Genomic DNA, 18,694 nt, shown 5'->3' on the forward strand with positions numbered 1-18,694 from the left:
TGGGAACCATCCTGCGTATCGTGGATTTTCAGGAGCCAGCCAGCCACTCCCAGACATGGGTCCCCAAACCCAAACCACGGCCGTTTTCCCTGGAAAAAAAACTCAGCGGCCCCACTTCTGGATGATAGATTGCAGGAGCAACTTTGTACTATCATACCAGTCCGACTTGGCAGTGGTTCAGTCTTGGGTCAGATAATCATCCTGCGCGGCGTGGATTTTCAGGAGCCAGCCGTAAACTCCCAGCCAAAGGCCCCCAAACACAAACTACGGCCCTTTTCCCTGGAAGTAAAACTCACCCGCCCCGCTTCTGGCTGGCATATTGCAGGAGCCACTTGGCTCTATCAAACAAGCCCGACTCGGCACTGGTGCCCCCTTGGGTCTGGGAACCATCCTGCACGGCATGGATTTTCAGTAGCCAGCTAGCCACTCCCAGCCACAGGCCCCCGAACACAAACCACGGCCCTTTTCCCTGGCAAACAAAACTCACCCGCCCCGCTCCTGGCTGGCAGCTCGCAGGAGCCACTTGGCTCTATCAAACCAGCCCAACTATGCACTGGCGCCACCTTTCTCTGGGAACCATCCTGCCTATCGTGGATTTTCAGGAGCCAGCCGGCCACTCCCAGCCACAGGCTCCCATACACAAACTACGGCCCTTTTCCCTGGAAGTAAAACTGACCTGCGCATCTTCTGGCTGGCAGATTGCGAGAGACACTTGGTACTATCAAACCAGCCCGACCTGGCACTGGTTCCACCTTTCATCTGGGAACCATCCTGCGTATCGTGGATTTTCAGGAGCCAGCCGGCAACTCCCAGCCCTAGGCCCCTCCAACAAAAACCACGGCCCTTTTCCCTGGAAACAAAAATCACCCGCCCCGCTTCTGGCTGGCAGATTGTAGGAGCCACTTGGCTCAATCAAACCATCTTGATTAGGCACTGGTGCCATATTTCATCTGGGAACCATCCTGCGTATCGTGGATTTTCAGGAGCCAGCCGGCCACTCCCAGCCACAGGCCCCCAAACTCAAGCCACGGCCCTTTTCCCAGGCAAACAAAACTCACTCGCCCCGCTCCTCGCTGGCAGATTGCTGGAGGCACTTGGCTCTATCAAACCAGCCCGACTCGACACTGGTACCACATTGGGTCTGGGAATCACCCTGCGTATCGTGGATTTTCAGAAGCCAGCTGGCCACTCCCAGCCACAGGCCCCCAAACACAAACCACGGCCCTTTTCCCTGGCAAACAAAACTCACCCGCCCCGCTTCTGGCTGGCAGCTTGCAGGAGCCACTTGTCTCTATCAAAACAGCCCGACTGGGCACTGGCGCCCCCTTGGGTCAGGGAACCATCCTGCGCGGCGCGGATTTTCAGGAGCCAGCCGGCCACTACGAGCCACCGGCCCCCAAACACAAACTGCAACCCGTTTCCCAGGAAGTAAAACTGAGCAGCCCATCTTCTGGCTGGGAGATAACAGGAGCCACTTGGTACTATCAAACCAGCCTGGCTCGGCACTGGTGCCACATTTTGTCTGGGAACCATCCTGCGTATCATGGATTTTCAGGAGCCAGCCGGCCACTCCCAGCCACCGGCCCCCTAACAAAAACTATGTCTTTTTTCCCTGGAAGTAAAACTGACCTGCCCATTTTCTGGCTGGCAGATTGCAGGAGGCACCAGCCTCTATCAAGCCAGCCCGACCTGGCACTGGTGCCACCTTTCATCTGGAACCCATCCTGCGTATCGTGCATTTTCAGGAGCCAGCCGGCCACTCCCAGCCACAGGGCCGAAAACACATACCACGGCTCTTTTCCCTGGAAAAAAAACTCAGCTGCCCATCTTCTGAATGGTAGATTGCAGGAGCCACTTGCCTCTATCAAACCAGCCCGACTTGGTACTGGTGCCACCTTTCATCTGGGAACCATCCTGCGTATCATGGATTTTCAGGAGCCAGCCGGCCACTCCCAGCCACAGCCCCCCAAACAAAAACCACTGCCCTTTTCCCTGGCAAACAAAACTCACCCACCCCGCTTCTGGCTGTCAGATTGCAGGAGCCACTTGGTACTATCAAACCACCCCGGCCCGGCACTGGTGGCGCCTTTCATCTGGGAACCATCCTGCTCGGCGTGGGTTTTCAGGAACCAGCCCGCCACTCCCAGCCACAGGCCCCCGAGCTAAAACCACGGCCCTTTTCCCTGGAAAAAAACCTCAGCTGCCCCGCTTCTGGATGATAGATTGCAGGAGCCACTTTGTACTATCATACCAGTCTGACTTGACAGTGCTTCGGCCTTGGGCCAAGGAATCACCCTGCGAATCGTGGATTTTCAGGAGCCAGACTGCCACTCCCAGCCACAGGGCCCCTAAAACAAACCACGGCACTTTTCACGGGAAAAAAAAATCAGATGCCCCGCTTCTGGATGTTAGATTGCAGGAGCCACTTTGTGCTATCAAACCAGCCCAACTCCGCACTGGTGCCCCCTTGGGTCTGGGAACAATAATGCGCAGCGTGGATTTTCAGGAGCCAGCCGGCCACTCCCAGCCACAGGCCCCCAAACACAAACTACGGCCCTTTTCCCTGGAAGTAAAACTGACCTGCCCACCACCTGGCTGGCAGATTGAAGGAGCCACTTGGCTCTATGAACGAGCCCGGCTTGGCACTGGTGCCACCTTTCATCTGGGAACCATCCTGCTCGGCGTGGGTTTTCAGGAACCAGCCGGCCACTCCCAGCCACAGGCCCCAAAACTCAAACCACGGCCCTTTTCCCTGGAAAAAAAACTCAGCTGCCCCGCTTCTGGATGATAGATTGCAGGAGCAACTTAGTACTATCATACAAGTCCGACTTGGCAGTGGTGCCTCATTGGGTCTGGGAATCATCCTGAGTATCATGGATTTTCAGAAGACAGCCGGCCACTCCCAGCTACAGGCCCCTGGACACAAGCCACGGCACTATTCCCTGGCAAAAAAAAACTCACCCGCCCTACTTCTGGCTGGCATATTGCAGGAGCCACTTGGCTCTATCAAACCAGCCCGACTCGGCACTGGTGCCCCCTTGGGTCTGGGAACCATCCTGCACGGCGTGGATTTTCAGTAGCCAGCTGGCCACTCCCAGCCACAGGCCCCCTAACACAAACTACGGCCCGTTTCCCAGGAAGTAAAACTGACCTGCCCATCTTCTGGATGGGAGATAGCAGGAGCCACTTGGTACTATCAAACCAGCCTGGCTCGGCACTGGTGCCACATTTCGTCTGGGAACCATCCTGCGTATCGTGGATTTTCAGGAGCCAGCCAGCCACTCCCAGACATGGGTCCCCAAACCCAAACCACGGCCGTTTTCCCTGGAAAAAAAACTCAGCGGCCCCACTTCTGGATGATAGATTGCAGGAGCAACTTTGTACTATCATACCAGTCCGACTTGGCAGTGGTTCAGTCTTGGGTCAGATAATCATCCTGCGCGGCGTGGATTTTCAGGAGCCAGCCGTAAACTCCCAGCCAAAGGCCCCCAAACACAAACTACGGCCCTTTTCCCTGGAAGTAAAACTCACCCGCCCCGCTTCTGGCTGGCATATTGCAGGAGCCACTTGGCTCTATCAAACAAGCCCGACTCGGCACTGGTGCCCCCTTGGGTCTGGGAACCATCCTGCACGGCATGGATTTTCAGTAGCCAGCTAGCCACTCCCAGCCACAGGCCCCCGAACACAAACCACGGCCCTTTTCCCTGGCAAACAAAACTCACCCGCCCCGCTCCTGGCTGGCAGCTTGCAGGAGCCACTTGGCTCTATCAAACCAGCCCAACTATGCACTGGCGCCACCTTTCTCTGGGAACCATCCTGCCTATCGTGGATTTTCAGGAGCCAGCCGGCCACTCCCAGCCACAGGCTCCCATACACAAACTACGGCCCTTTTCCCTGGAAGTAAAACTGACCTGCGCATCTTCTGGCTGGCAGATTGCGAGAGACACTTGGTACTATCAAACCAGCCCGACCTGGCACTGGTGCCACCTTTCATCTGGGAACCATCCTGCGTATCGTGGATTTTCAGGAGCCAGCCGGCAACTCCCAGCCCTAGGCCCCTCCAACAAAAACCACGGCCCTTTTCCCTGGAAACAAAACTCACCCGCCCCGCTTCTGGCTGGCAGATTGTAGGAGCCACTTGGCTCAATCAAACCATCTTGATTAGGCACTGGTGCCATATTTCATCTGGGAACCATCCTGCGTATCGTGGATTTTCAGGAGCCAGCCGGCCACTCCCAGCTACAGGCCCCCAAACTCAAGCCACGGCCCTTTTCCCAGGCAAACAAAACTCACTCGCCCCGCTCCTCGCTGGCAGATTGCTGGAGGCACTTGGCTCTATCAAACCAGCCCGACTCGACACTGGTACCACATTGGGTCTGGGAATCACCCTGCGTATCGTGGATTTTCAGAAGCCAGCCGGCCACTCCCAGCCACAGGCCCCCAAACACAAGCCACGGCCCTTTTCCCTGGCAAACAAAACTCATCCGCCCCGCTTCTGACTGGCAGATTGCAAGAGCCACTTGGCTCTATCAAACCAGCCCGACTCGGCACTGGTGCCACCTTTCATCTGTCAACAACCCTGCGTATCGTGGATTTTCAGGAGCCAGCCTACCACTCCCAGCCACAGGCCCCGAAACACATAAGATGGCCCTTATCCCGTGGAAAAATATAATCATCTGCCCCGCTTCTGGATGGTAGATTGCAGGAGCCACTTGCCTCTGTCAAACCAGTCCAACTTGGCAGTGGTGCCACATTGAGCCTGGGAATCATCCTGCGTATTGTGGATTTTCAGGAGCCAGCCAGCCACTCCCAGCCAGAGGCCCCCAAACAAAATCTACCGCCCTTTAACCTTGAAGTAAAATTGACCTGCCCATCTTCTGGCTGGCAGATTGCAGGAGCCACTTGGTACTATAAAACCAGCCCGACTTGGCACTGGTCCACCTTTCATCTGGGAACCATCCTGCGTATCGTGGATTTTCAAGAGCCAGCCGGCAACTCCCAGCCACAGGCCCCCAAACAAAATCTAAGGCCCTTTTCCCTGGAAGTAAAATTGACCTGCCCATCTTCTGGCTGGCAGATTGCAGGGGCCACTTGAAATTATCAAACCAGTCCGACTTGGCACTGGCGCCACCTTTCATCTTTGAATCTTCTTGCGCGGCGTGGATTTTCAGGAGCCAGCCGGCCACTCCCAGCCACAGGCCCTCAAACACATTCCACGGCTCAGTTCTCTGGAAAAAATTCTCAGCTGCCCCGCATCTGGATGGTTGATTGCAGGAGCCACTTTGAACTACCATACCAGTCCGACTTGGCATTGGTGCCACCTTGGATCTGGGAATCATCCTGCCTATCGTGGATTTTCAGGAGCCAGCCTACCACTCCCAGCCAGAGGCCCCCAAACAAAAACCACGGCTCTTTTCCCTGGCAAACAAAACTTACCCGCCCCGCTTCTGGCTGGCAGATTGCAGGAGCCACTTGACTCTATCAAAACAGCCCGACTTGGCACTGGTGCCACCATTCATCTGGAAACCATCCTGCGTATCGTGGATTTTCAGGAGCCAGCCGTCAACTCCCAGCCACAGGCCCCCAAACACAAGCCACGACCCTTTTCCCTGGCAAACAACACTCACCCGCCCCGCTCCTCGCTGGCAGATTGCAGGAGGCACATGACTCTATCAAACCAGCCCGACTCGGCACTGGTGCCCCCTTGGGTCTGGGAACCATCCTGCATGGCGTGGATTTTCAGTAGCCAGCTGGCCACTCCCAGCCACACGCCCCCGATCACAAACCACGGACCTTTTCCCTGGCAAACAAAACTCACCCCGCCCCGCTCCTGGCTGGCAGCTTGCAGGGGCCACTTGGCTCTATCAAACCAGCCCGACTGGGCACTGGCGCCCCCTTGGGTCTGGGAACAATCCTGCGCCGCGTGGATTTTCAGGGGCCAGCTGGCCGCTCCCAGCCACAGGCCCCCTAACACAACCTACGGCCCGTTTCCCAGGAAGTAAAACTGACCAGACCATCTTCTGGCTGGGAGAGAGTAGGAGCCACTTGGTACTATCAAACCTGCCTGGCTCGGCACTGGTGCCACATTTCGTCTGGGAACCATCCTGCGTATCGTGGATTTTCAGGAGCAGGCTAGCCACTCCCAGACATGGGTCCGCAAACACAAACCACGGCCGTTTTTCCTGGAAAAAACCTCAGCAGCCCCACTTCTGGATGATAGATTGCAGGAGCAACTTTGTACTATCATACCAGTCCGACTTGGCAGTGGTTCAACCTTGGGTCAGGGAATCATCCTGCGCGGCGTGGATTTTCAGGAGCCAGCCGTCAACTCCCAGCCAAAGGCCCCAAAACACAAACTACGGCCCTTTTCCCTGGAAGTAAAACTGACCTGCCCATCTTCTGGCTGGCAGATTGCAGGAGCCACTTGGCTCTATCAAACCAGCCCGACCTGGCATTGGTGCCACCTTTCATCTGGGAACCATCCTGCGTATCGTGCATTTTCAGGAGCCAGCCGGCCACTCCCAGCCACAGGGCCGAAAACACATACCACGGCTCTTTTCCCTGGAAAAAAAACTCAGCTGCCCATCTTCTGAATGGTAGTTTGCAGGAGCCACTTGCCTCTATCAAACCAGCCCGACTTGGCACTGGTGCCACCTTTCATCTGGGAACCATCCTGCGTATCGTGGATTTTCAGGAGCCAGCCGGCCACTCCCAGCCACAGACCCCCAAACAAAAACCACTGCCCTTTTCCCTGGCAAACAAAACTCACCCACCTCGCTTCTGGCTGTCAAATTGCAGGAGCCACTTGGTACTATCAAACCACCCCGGCCCGGCACTGTTGGCACCTTTCATCTGGGAACCATCCTGCTCGGCGTGGGTTTTCAGGAACCAGCCCGCCTCTCCCAGCAACAGGCCCCTGAACTAAAACCACGGCCCTTTTCCCTGGAAAAAAAAAACTCAGCTGCCCCGCTTCTGGATGATAGATTGCAGGAGCCACTTTGTACTATCATACCAGTCTGACTTGGCAGTGCTTCCACCTTGGGTCAGGGAATCATCCTGCGAATCGTGGATTTTCAGGAGCCAGCTGGCCTCTCCCAGCCACACACCGCCGATCACAAACCACGGCCCTTTTTCCTGGCAAACAAGACTCACCCGCCCCGCTTCTGGCTGGCAGATTGCAGGAGCCTCTTGCCTCTATCAAACCAGCCTGACTTGGCACTGATGCCACCTTTCATCTGGGAACAATCCTGCGTATCGTGGATTTTCAGGAGCCAGCCGGCCACTCCCAGCCACAGGCCCCCTAAAACAAACCACGGCCCTTTTCCCGGGAAAAAAAAATCAGCTGCCCCGCTTCTGGATGGTAGTTTGCAGGAGCCACTTTGTGCTATCAAACCAGCCCAACTCCACACTGGTGCCCCCTTGGGTCTGGGAACCATCCTGCGCGGTGTGGATTTTCAGGAGCCAGCCGGCCACTCCCAGCCACAGGCCCCCGAAGACAAACTATGTCCCTTTTTTCCTGGAAGTAAATATGATCTGCCCATCTTCTGGCTGGCAGACTGCAGGAGACACTTGGTACTATCAAACCAGACTGACTTGGCATTGATGCCACCTTTCATCTGGGAACCATCCTGCGTATCGTGGATTTTCAGGAGCCAGCCAGCCACTCCCAGACATGGGTCCCCAAACACAAACCACGGCCGTTTTCCCTGGAAAAAAAACTCAGCAGCCCCACTTCTGGATGGCAGATTGCAGGAGCCACTTTGTACTATCATAACAGCCCGACTCCGCACTGGTGCCCCCTTGTGTCTGGGAACCATCTTGCACGGTGTGGATTTTCAGGAGCCAGATGTCCACTCCCAGCCACACACCGCCGATCACAAACCACGGCCCTTTTTCCTGGCAAACAAGACTCACCCGCCCCGCTTCCTGCTGGCAGATTGCAGAAGCCACTTGGTACTATCAAACCAGCCCGACTTGGCACTGATGCCACCTTTCATCTGGGAACAATCCTGCGTATCGTGGATTTTCAGGGGCCAGCCTGCCACTCCCAGCCATAGGCCCCCAAAAACATACCACGGCCCTTTTCCCGGGAGAAAAAGAATCAGCTGCCGGGCTTCTGGATGGTAGTTTGCAGGAGCCACTTTGTGCTATCAAACCAGCCCAACTCCACACTGGTGCACCCTTGGGTCTGGGAACCATAATGCGCGGCGTGGATTTTCAGGAGCCAGCCGACCACTCCCAGCCACAGGCCCCCAAACACAAACTACGGCCCTTTTCCCTGGAAGTAAAACTGACCTGCCCACCACCTGGCTGGCAGATTGGAGGAGCCACTTGGCTCTATCAAACGAGCCCGGCTTGGCACTGGTGCCGCCTTTCATCTGGGAACCACCCTGCTCGGCGTGGGTTTTCAGGAACCAGCCGGCCACTCCCAGCCACAGGCCCCCGAACTCAAACCACGGCCCTTTTCCCTGGAAAAAAACCTCAGCTGCCCCGCTTCTGGATGATAGATTGCAGGAGCAACTTTGTACTATCATACAAGTCCGACTTGGCAGTGGTGCCTCATTGGGACTGGGAATCATCCTGAGTATCATGGATTTTCAGAAGCCAGCCGGCCACTCCCAGCTACAGGCCCCCAAACACAAACCACGGCACTATTCCCTGGCAAAAAAAACTCACCCGCCCCGCTTCTGGCTGGCATATTGCAGGAGCCACTTGGCTCTATCAAACAAGCCCGACTCGGCACTGGTGCCCCCTTGGGTCTGGGAACCATCCTGCACGGCATGGATTTTCAGTAGCCAGCTAGCCACTCCCAGCCACAGGCCCCCTAACACAAACCACGGCCCTTTTCCCTGGCAAACAAAACTCACCCGCCCCGCTCCTGGCTGGCAGCTCGCAGGAGCCACTTGGCTCTATCAAACCAGCCCAACTATGCACTGGCGCCACCTTTCTCTGGGAACCATCCTGCCTATCGTGGATTTTCAGGAGCCAGCCGGCCACTCCCAGCCACAGGCTCCCATACACAAACTACGGCCCTTTTCCCTGGAAGTAAAACTGACCTGCGCATCTTCTGGCTGGCAGATTGCGAGAGACACTTGGTACTATCAAACCAGCCCGACCTGGCACTGGTTCCACCTTTCATCTGGGAACCATCCTGCGTATCGTGGATTTTCAGGAGCCAGCCGGCAACTCCCAGCCCTAGGCCCCTCCAACAAAAACCACGGCCCTTTTCCCTGGAAACAAAACTCACCCGCCCCGCTTCTGGCTGGCAGATTGTAGGAGCCACTTGGCTCAATCAAACCATCTTGATTAGGCACTGGTGCCATATTTCATCTGGGAACCATCCTGCGTATCGTGGATTTTCAGGAGCCAGCCGGCCACTCCCAGCCACAGGCCCCCAAACTCAAGCCACGGCCCTTTTCCCAGGCAAACAAAACTCACTCGCCCCGCTCCTCGCTGGCAGATTGCTGGAGGCACTTGGCTCTATCAAACCAGCCCGACTCGACACTGGTACCACATTGGGTCTGGGAATCACCCTGCGTATCGTGGATTTTCAGAAGCCAGCTGGCCACTCCCAGCCACAGGCCCCCAAACACAAACCACGGCCCTTTTCCCTGGCAAACAAAACTCACCCGCCCCGCTTCTGGCTGGCAGCTTGCAGGAGCCACTTGTCTCTATCAAAACAGCCCGACTGGGCACTGGCGCCCCCTTGGGTCAGGGAACCATCCTGCGCGGCGCGGATTTTCAGGAGCCAGCCGGCCACTACGAGCCACCGGCCCCCAAACACAAACTGCAACCCGTTTCCCAGGAAGTAAAACTGAGCAGCCCATCTTCTGGCTGGGAGATAACAGGAGCCACTTGGTACTATCAAACCAGCCTGGCTCGGCACTGGTGCCACATTTTGTCTGGGAACCATCCTGCGTATCATGGATTTTCAGGAGCCAGCCGGCCACTCCCAGCCACCGGCCCCCTAACAAAAACTATGTCTTTTTTCCCTGGAAGTAAAACTGACCTGCCCATTTTCTGGCTGGCAGATTGCAGGAGGCACCAGCCTCTATCAAGCCAGCCCGACCTGGCACTGGTGCCACCTTTCATCTGGAACCCATCCTGCGTATCGTGCATTTTCAGGAGCCAGCCGGCCACTCCCAGCCACAGGGCCGAAAACACATACCACGGCTCTTTTCCCTGGAAAAAAAACTCAGCTGCCCATCTTCTGAATGGTAGATTGCAGGAGCCACTTGCCTCTATCAAACCAGCCCGACTTGGTACTGGTGCCACCTTTCATCTGGGAACCATCCTGCGTATCATGGATTTTCAGGAGCCAGCCGGCCACTCCCAGCCACAGCCCCCCAAACAAAAACCACTGCCCTTTTCCCTGGCAAACAAAACTCACCCACCCCGCTTCTGGCTGTCAGATTGCAGGAGCCACTTGGTACTATCAAACCACCCCGGCCCGGCACTGGTGGCGCCTTTCATCTGGGAACCATCCTGCTCGGCGTGGGTTTTCAGGAACCAGCCCGCCACTCCCAGCCACAGGCCCCCGAGCTAAAACCACGGCCCTTTTCCCTGGAAAAAAACCTCAGCTGCCCCGCTTCTGGATGATAGATTGCAGGAGCCACTTTGTACTATCATACCAGTCTGACTTGACAGTGCTTCGGCCTTGGGCCAAGGAATCACCCTGCGAATCGTGGATTTTCAGGAGCCAGACTGCCACTCCCAGCCACAGGGCCCCTAAAACAAACCACGGCACTTTTCACGGGAAAAAAAAATCAGATGCCCCGCTTCTGGATGTTAGATTGCAGGAGCCACTTTGTGCTATCAAACCAGCCCAACTCCGCACTGGTGCCCCCTTGGGTCTGGGAACAATAATGCGCAGCGTGGATTTTCAGGAGCCAGCCGGCCACTCCCAGCCACAGGCCCCCAAACACAAACTACGGCCCTTTTCCCTGGAAGTAAAACTGACCTGCCCACCACCTGGCTGGCAGATTGAAGGAGCCACTTGGCTCTATGAACGAGCCCGGCTTGGCACTGGTGCCACCTTTCATCTGGGAACCATCCTGCTCGGCGTGGGTTTTCAGGAACCAGCCGGCCACTCCCAGCCACAGGCCCCAAAACTCAAACCACGGCCCTTTTCCCTGGAAAAAAAACTCAGCTGCCCCGCTTCTGGATGATAGATTGCAGGAGCAACTTAGTACTATCATACAAGTCCGACTTGGCAGTGGTGCCTCATTGGGTCTGGGAATCATCCTGAGTATCATGGATTTTCAGAAGACAGCCGGCCACTCCCAGCTACAGGCCCCTGGACACAAGCCACAGCACTATTCCCTGGCAAAAAAAAACTCACCCGCCCTACTTCTGGCTGGCATATTGCAGGAGCCACTTGGCTCTATCAAACCAGCCCGACTCGGCACTGGTGCCCCCTTGGGTCTGGGAACCATCCTGCACGGCGTGGATTTTCAGTAGCCAGCTGGCCACTCCCAGCCACAGGCCCCAAAACACAAACTACGGCCCGTTTCCCAGGAAGTAAAACTGACCTGCCCATCTTCTGGATGGGAGATAGCAGGAGCCACTTGGTACTATCAAACCAGCCTGGCTCGGCACTGGTGCCACATTTCGTCTGGGAACCATCCTGCGTATCGTGGATTTTCAGGAGCCAGCCAGCCACTCCCAGACATGGGTCCCCAAACCCAAACCAAGGCCGTTTTCCCTGGAAAAAAAACTCAGCGGCCCCACTTCTGGATGATAGATTGCAGGAGCAACTTTGTACTATCATACCAGTCCGACTTGGCAGTGGTTCAGTCTTGGGTCAGATAATCATCCTGCGCGGCGTGGATTTTCAGGAGCCAGCCGTAAACTCCCAGCCAAAGGCCCCCAAACACAAACTACGGCCCTTTTCCCTGGAAGTAAAACTCACCCGCCCCGCTTCTGGCTGGCATATTGCAGGAGCCACTTGGCTCTATCAAACAAGCCCGACTCGGCACTGGTGCCCCCTTGGGTCTGGGAACCATCCTGCACGGCATGGATTTTCAGTAGCCAGCTAGCCACTCCCAGCCACAGGCCCCCGAACACAAACCACGGCCCTTTTCCCTGGCAAACAAAACTCACCCGCCCCGCTCCTGGCTGGCAGCTTGCAGGAGCCACTTGGCTCTATCAAACCAGCCCAACTATGCACTGGCGCCACCTTTCTCTGGGAACCATCCTGCCTATCGTGGATTTTCAGGAGCCAGCCGGCCACTCCCAGCCACAGGCTCCCATACACAAACTACGGCCCTTTTCCCTGGAAGTAAAACTGACCTGCGCATCTTCTGGCTGGCAGATTGCGAGAGACACTTGGTACTATCAAACCAGCCCGACCTGGCACTGGTGCCACCTTTCATCTGGGAACCATCCTGCGTATCGTGGATTTTCAGGAGCCAGCCGGCAACTCCCAGCCCTAGGCCCCTCCAACAAAAACCACGGCCCTTTTCCCTGGAAACAAAACTCACCCGCCCCGCTTCTGGCTGGCAGATTGTAGGAGCCACTTGGCTCAATCAAACCATCTTGATTAGGCACTGGTGCCATATTTCATCTGGGAACCATCCTGCGTATCGTGGATTTTCAGGAGCCAGCCGGCCACTCCCAGCCACAGGCCCCCAAACTCAAGCCACGGCCCTTTTCCCAGGCAAACAAAACTCACTCGCCCTGCTCCTCGCTGGCAGATTGCTGGAGGCACTTGGCTCTATCAAACCAGCCCGACTCGACACTGGTACCACATTGGGTCTGGGAATCACCCTGCGTATCGTGGATTTTCAGAAGCCAGCTGGCCACTCCCAGCCACAGGCCCCCAAACACAAACCACGGCCCTTTTCCCTGGCAAACAAAACTCACCCGCCCCGCTTCTGGCTTGCAGCTTGCAGGAGCCACTTGTCTCTATCAAAACAGCCCGACTGGGCACTGGCGCCCCCTTGGGTCAGGGAACCATCCTGCGCGGCGTGGATTTTCAGGAGCCAGCCGGCCACTACGAGCCACCGGCCCCCAAACACAAACTGCAACCCGTTTCCCAGGAAGTAAAACTGAGCAGCCCATCTTCTGGCTGGGAGATAACAGGAGCCACTTGGTACTATCAAACCAGCCTGGCTCGGCACTGGTACCACATTTTGTCTGGGAACCATCCTGCGTATCATGGATTTTCAGGAGCCAGCCAGCCACTCCCAGCCACCGGCCCCCTAACAAAAACTATGTCTTTTTTCCCTGGAAGTAAAACTGACCTGCCCATTTTCTGGCTGGCAGATTGCAGGAGGCACCAGCCTCTATCAAGCCAGCCCGACCTGGCACTGGTGCCACCTTTCATCTGGAACCCATCCTGCGTATCGTGCATTTTCAGGAGCCAGCCGGCCACTCCCAGCCACAGGGCCGAAAACACATACCACGGCTCTTTTCCCTGGAAAAAAAACTCAGCTGCCCATCTTCTGAATGGTAGATTGCAGGAGCCACTTGCCTCTATCAAACCAGCCCGACTTGGTACTGGTGCCACCTTTCATCTGGGAACCATCCTGCGTATCATGGATTTTCAGGAGCCAGCCGGCCACTCCCAGCCACAGCCCCCCAAACAAAAACCACTGCCCTTTTCCCTGGCAAACAAAACTCACCCACCCCGCTTCTGGCTGTCAGATTGCAGGAGCCACTTGGTACTATCAAACCACCCCGGCCCGGCACTGGTGGCGCCTTTCATCTGGGAACCATCCTGCTCGGCGTGGGTTTTCAGGAACCAGCCCGCCACTCCCAGCCACAGGCCCCCGAGCTAAAACCACGGCCCTTTTCCCTGGAAAAAAACCTCAGCTGCCCCGCTTCTGGATGATAGATTGCAGGAGCCACTTTGTACTATCATACCAGTCTGACTTGACAGTGCTTCGGCCTTGGGCCAAGGAATCACCCTGCGAATCGTGGATTTTCAGGAGCCAGACTGCCACTCCCAGCCACAGGGCCCCTAAAACAAACCACGGCACTTTTCACGGGAAAAAAAAATCAGATGCCCCGCTTCTGGATGTTAGATTGCAGGAGCCACTTTGTGCTATCAAACCAGCCCAACTCCGCACTGGTGCCCCCTTGGGTCTGGGAACAATAATGCGCAGCGTGGATTTTCAGGAGCCAGCCGGCCACTCCCAGCCACAGGCCCCCAAACACAAACTACGGCCCTTTTCCCTGGAAGTAAAACTGACCTGCCCACCACCTGGCTGGCAGATTGAAGGAGCCACTTGGCTCTATAAACGAGCCCGGCTTGGCACTGGTGCCACCTTTCATCTGGGAACCATCCTGCTCGGCGTGGGTTTTCAGGAACCAGCTGGCCACTCCCAGCCACAGGCCCCAAAACTCAAACCACGGCCCTTTTCCCTGGAAAAAAAACTCAGCTGCCCCGCTTCTGGATGATAGATTGCAGGAGCAACTTAGTACTATCATACAAGTCCGACTTGGCAGTGGTGCCTCATTGGGTCTGGGAATCATCCTGAGTATCATGGATTTTCAGAAGACAGCCGGCCACTCCCAGCTACAGGCCCCTGGACACAAGCCACGGCACTATTCCCTGGCAAAAAAAAACTCACCCGCCCTACTTCTGGCTGGCATATTGCAGGAGCCACTTGGCTCTATCAAACCAGCCCGACTCGGCACTGGTGCCCCCTTGGGTCTGGGAACCATCCTGCACGGCGTGGATTTTCAGTAGCCAGCTGGCCACTCCCAGCCACAGGCCCCCAAACACAAACTACGGCCCGTTTCCCAGGAAGTAAAACTGACCTGCCCATCTTCTGGATGGGAGATAGCAGGAGCCACTTGGTACTATCAAACCAGCCTGGCTCGGCACTGGTGCCACATTTCGTCTGGGAACCATCCTGCGTATCGTGGATTTTCAGGAGCCAGCCAGCCACTCCCAGACATGGGTCCCCAAACCCAAACCACGGCCGTTTTCCCTGGAAAAAAAACTCAGCGGCCCCACTTCTGGATGATAGATTGCAGGAGCCACTTTGTACTATCATACCAGCCCGACTTGGCAGTGGTTCAGTCTTGGGTCAGATAATCATCCTGCGCGGCGTGGATTTTCAGGAGCCAGCCGTAAACTCCCAGCCAAAGGCCCCCAAACACAAACTACGGCCCTTTTCCCTGGAAGTAAAACTCACCCACCCCGCTTCTGGCTGTCAGATTGCAGGAGCCACTTGGTAATATCAAACCAGCCCGACTCGGCACTGGTGCCACATTGGGTCTGGGAATCACCCTGCGTATCGTGGATTTTCAGGAGCCAGCCGGCCACTCCCAGCCACAGGCCCCCGAACACAAACCACGGCCCTTTTCCCTGGCAAACAAAACTCACCCGCCCCGCTTCTGGCTGGCAGCTTGCAGGAGCCACTTGGCTCTATCAAACCAGCCCAACTGGGCACTGGCGCCCCCTTGGGTCTGGGAACCATCCTGCGCGGCGTGGATTTTCAGGAGCCAGCCGCCCACTCCCAGCCACCGGCCCCCTAACACAAACTACGACCCGTTTCCCAGGAAGTAAAACTGACCAGCCCATCTTCTGGCTGGGAGATAACAGGAGCCACTTGGTACTATCAAACCAGCCTGGCTCGGCACTGGTGCCACGTTTCGTCTGGGAACCATCCTGCGTATCGTGGATTTTCTGGAGCCAGCCGGCCACTCCCAGCCACCGTCCCCCTACCACAAACTACGGCCCTTTTCCCTGGAAGTAAAACTGACCTGCCCATTTTCTGGCTGGCAGATTGCAGGAGGCACCAGCCTCTATCAAGCCAGCCCGACCTGGCACTGGTGCCACCTTTCATCTGGGAACCATCCTGCGTATCGTGCATTTTCAGGATCCAGCCGGCCACTCCCAGCCACAGACCCCAAAAAACATACCACGGCCCTTTTCCCGGGAAAAAAAAATCAGCTGCCCCGCTTCTGGATGTTAGATTGCAGGAGCCACTTTGTGCTATCAAACCAGCCCAACTCCGCACTGGTGCCCCCTTGGGTCTGGGAACCATAATGCGCGGCGTGGATTTTCAAGAGCCAGCCGGCCACTCCCAGCCACAGGCCCCCAAACACAAACTACGGCCCTTTTCCCTGGAAGTAAAACTGACCTGCCCACCACCTGGCTGGCAGATTGAAGGAGCCACTTGGCTCTATCAAACGAGCCCGGCTTTGCACTGGTGCCACCTTTCATCTGGGAACCATCCTGCTCGGCGTGGGTTTTCAGGAACCAGCCGGCCACTCCCAGCCACAGGCCCCAAAACTCAAACCACGGCCCTTTTCCCTGGAAAAAAAACTCAGCTGCCCCGCTTCTGGATGATAGATTGCAGGAGCAACTTAGTACTATCATACAAGTCCGACTTGGCAGTGGTGCCTCATTGGGTCTGGGAATCATCCTGAGTATCATGGATTTTCAGAAGACAGCCGGCCACTCCCAGCTACAGGCCCCTGGACACAAGCCACGGCACTATTCCCTGGCAAAAAAAAACTCACCCGCCCTACTTCTGGCTGGCATATTGCAGGAGCCACTTGGCTCTATCAAACCAGCCCGACTCGGCACTGGTGCCCCCTTGGGTCTGGGAACCATCCTGCACGGCGTGGATTTTCAGTAGCCAGCTGGCCACTCCCAGCCACAGGCCCCCAAACACAAACTACGGCCCGTTTCCCAGGAAGTAAAACTGACCTGCCCATCTTCTGGATGGGAGATAGCAGGAGCCACTTGGTACTATCAAACCAGCCTGGCTCGGCACTGGTGCCACATTTCGTCTGGGAACCATCCTGCGTATCGTGGATTTTCAGGAGCCAGCCAGCCACTCCCAGACATGGGTCCCCAAACCCAAACCACGGCCGTTTTCCCTGGAAAAAAAACTCAGCGGCCCCACTTCTGGATGATAGATTGCAGGAGCCACTTTGTACTATCATACCAGCCCGACTTGGCAGTGGTTCAGTCTTGGGTCAGATAATCATCCTGCGCGGCGTGGATTTTCAGGAGCCAGCCGTAAACTCCCAGCCAAAGGCCCCCAAACACAAACTACGGCCCTTTTCCCTGGAAGTAAAACTCACCCACCCCGCTTCTGGCTGTCAGATTGCAGGAGCCACTTGGTAATATCAAACCAGCCCGACTCGGCACTGGTGCCACATTGGGTCTGGGAATCACCCTGCGTATCGTGGATTTTCAGGAGCCAGCCGGCCACTCCCAGCCACAGGCCCCCGAACACAAACCACGGCCCTTTTCCCTGGCAAACAAAACTCACCCGCCCCGCTTCTGGCTGGCAGCTTGCAGGAGCCACTTGGCTCTATCAAACCAGCCCAACTGGGCACTGGCGCCCCCTTGGGTCTGGGAACCATCCTGCGCGGCGTGGATTTTCAGGAGCCAGCCGCCCACTCCCAGCCACCGGCCCCCTACCACAAACTACGGCCCTTTTCCCTGGAAGTAAAACTGACCTGCCCATTTTCTGGCTGGCAGATTGCAGGAGGCACCAGCCTCTATCAAGCCAGCCCGACCTGGCACTGGTGCCACCTTTCATCTGGGAACCATCCTGCGTATCGTGCATTTTCAGGATCCAGCCGGCCACTCCCAGCCACAGACCCCAAAAAACATACCACGGCCCTTTTCCCGGGAAAAAAAAATCAGCTGCCCCGCTTCTGGATGTTAGATTGCAGGAGCCACTTTGTGCTATCAAACCAGCCCAACTCCGCACTGGTGCCCCCTTGGGTCTGGGAACCATAATGCGCGGCGTGGATTTTCAAGAGCCAGCCGGCCACTCCCAGCCACAGGCCCCCAAACACAAACTACGGCCCTTTTCCCTGGAAGTAAAACTGACCTGCCCACCACCTGGCTGGCAGATTGAAGGAGCCACTTGGCTCTATCAAACGAGCCCGGCTTTGCACTGGTGGCACCTTTCATCTGGGAACCATCCTGCTCGGCGTGGGTTTTCAGGAACCAGCTGGCCACTCCCAGCCACAGGCCCCCGAACTCAAACCACGGTCTTTTTCCCTGGAAAAAAAACTCAGCTGCCCCGCTTCTGGATGATAGATTGCAGGAGCAACTTAGTACTATCATACAAGTCCGACTTGGCAGTGGTGCCTCATTGGGTCTGGGAATCATCCTGAGTATCATGGATTTTCAGAAGCCAGCCGGCCACTCCCAGCTACAAGCCCCCGAACACAAGCCACGTCCCGATTCCCTGGCAAAAAAACTCACCCGCCCCGCTTCTGGCTGGCAGCTTGCAGGAGCCACTTGGCTCTATCAAACCAGCCCGACTGGGCACTGGCGCCCCCTTGGTTCTGGGAACCATCCTGCGCGGCTTGGATTTTCAGGGGCCCGCTGGCCGCTCCCAGCCACAGGCCCCCTAACACAAACTACGGCCCGTTTCCCAGGAAGTAAAACTGACCTGCCCATCTTCTGGCTGGGAGATAGCAGGAGCCACTTGGTACTATCAAACCAGCCCGGCTCGGCACTGGTGCCACATTTCGTCTGGGAACCATCCTGCGTATCGTGGATTTTCAGGAGCCAGCCAGCCACTCCCAGACATGGGTCCCCAAACCCAAACCACGGCCGTTTTGCCTGGAACAAATACTCAGCAGCCCCACTTCTGGATGATAGATTGCAGGAGCCACTTTGTACTATCATACCAGTCCGACTTGGCAGTGTTTCCACCTTGGGTCTGGGAACCATCCTGCGTATCGCGGATTTTCTGGAGCCAGC

The sequence above is a fragment of the Zonotrichia albicollis genome, chromosome 1 (assembly GCF_047830755.1).
Source record: "Zonotrichia albicollis isolate bZonAlb1 chromosome 1, bZonAlb1.hap1, whole genome shotgun sequence".
Classification (NCBI taxonomy): domain Eukaryota; kingdom Metazoa; phylum Chordata; class Aves; order Passeriformes; family Passerellidae; genus Zonotrichia; species Zonotrichia albicollis.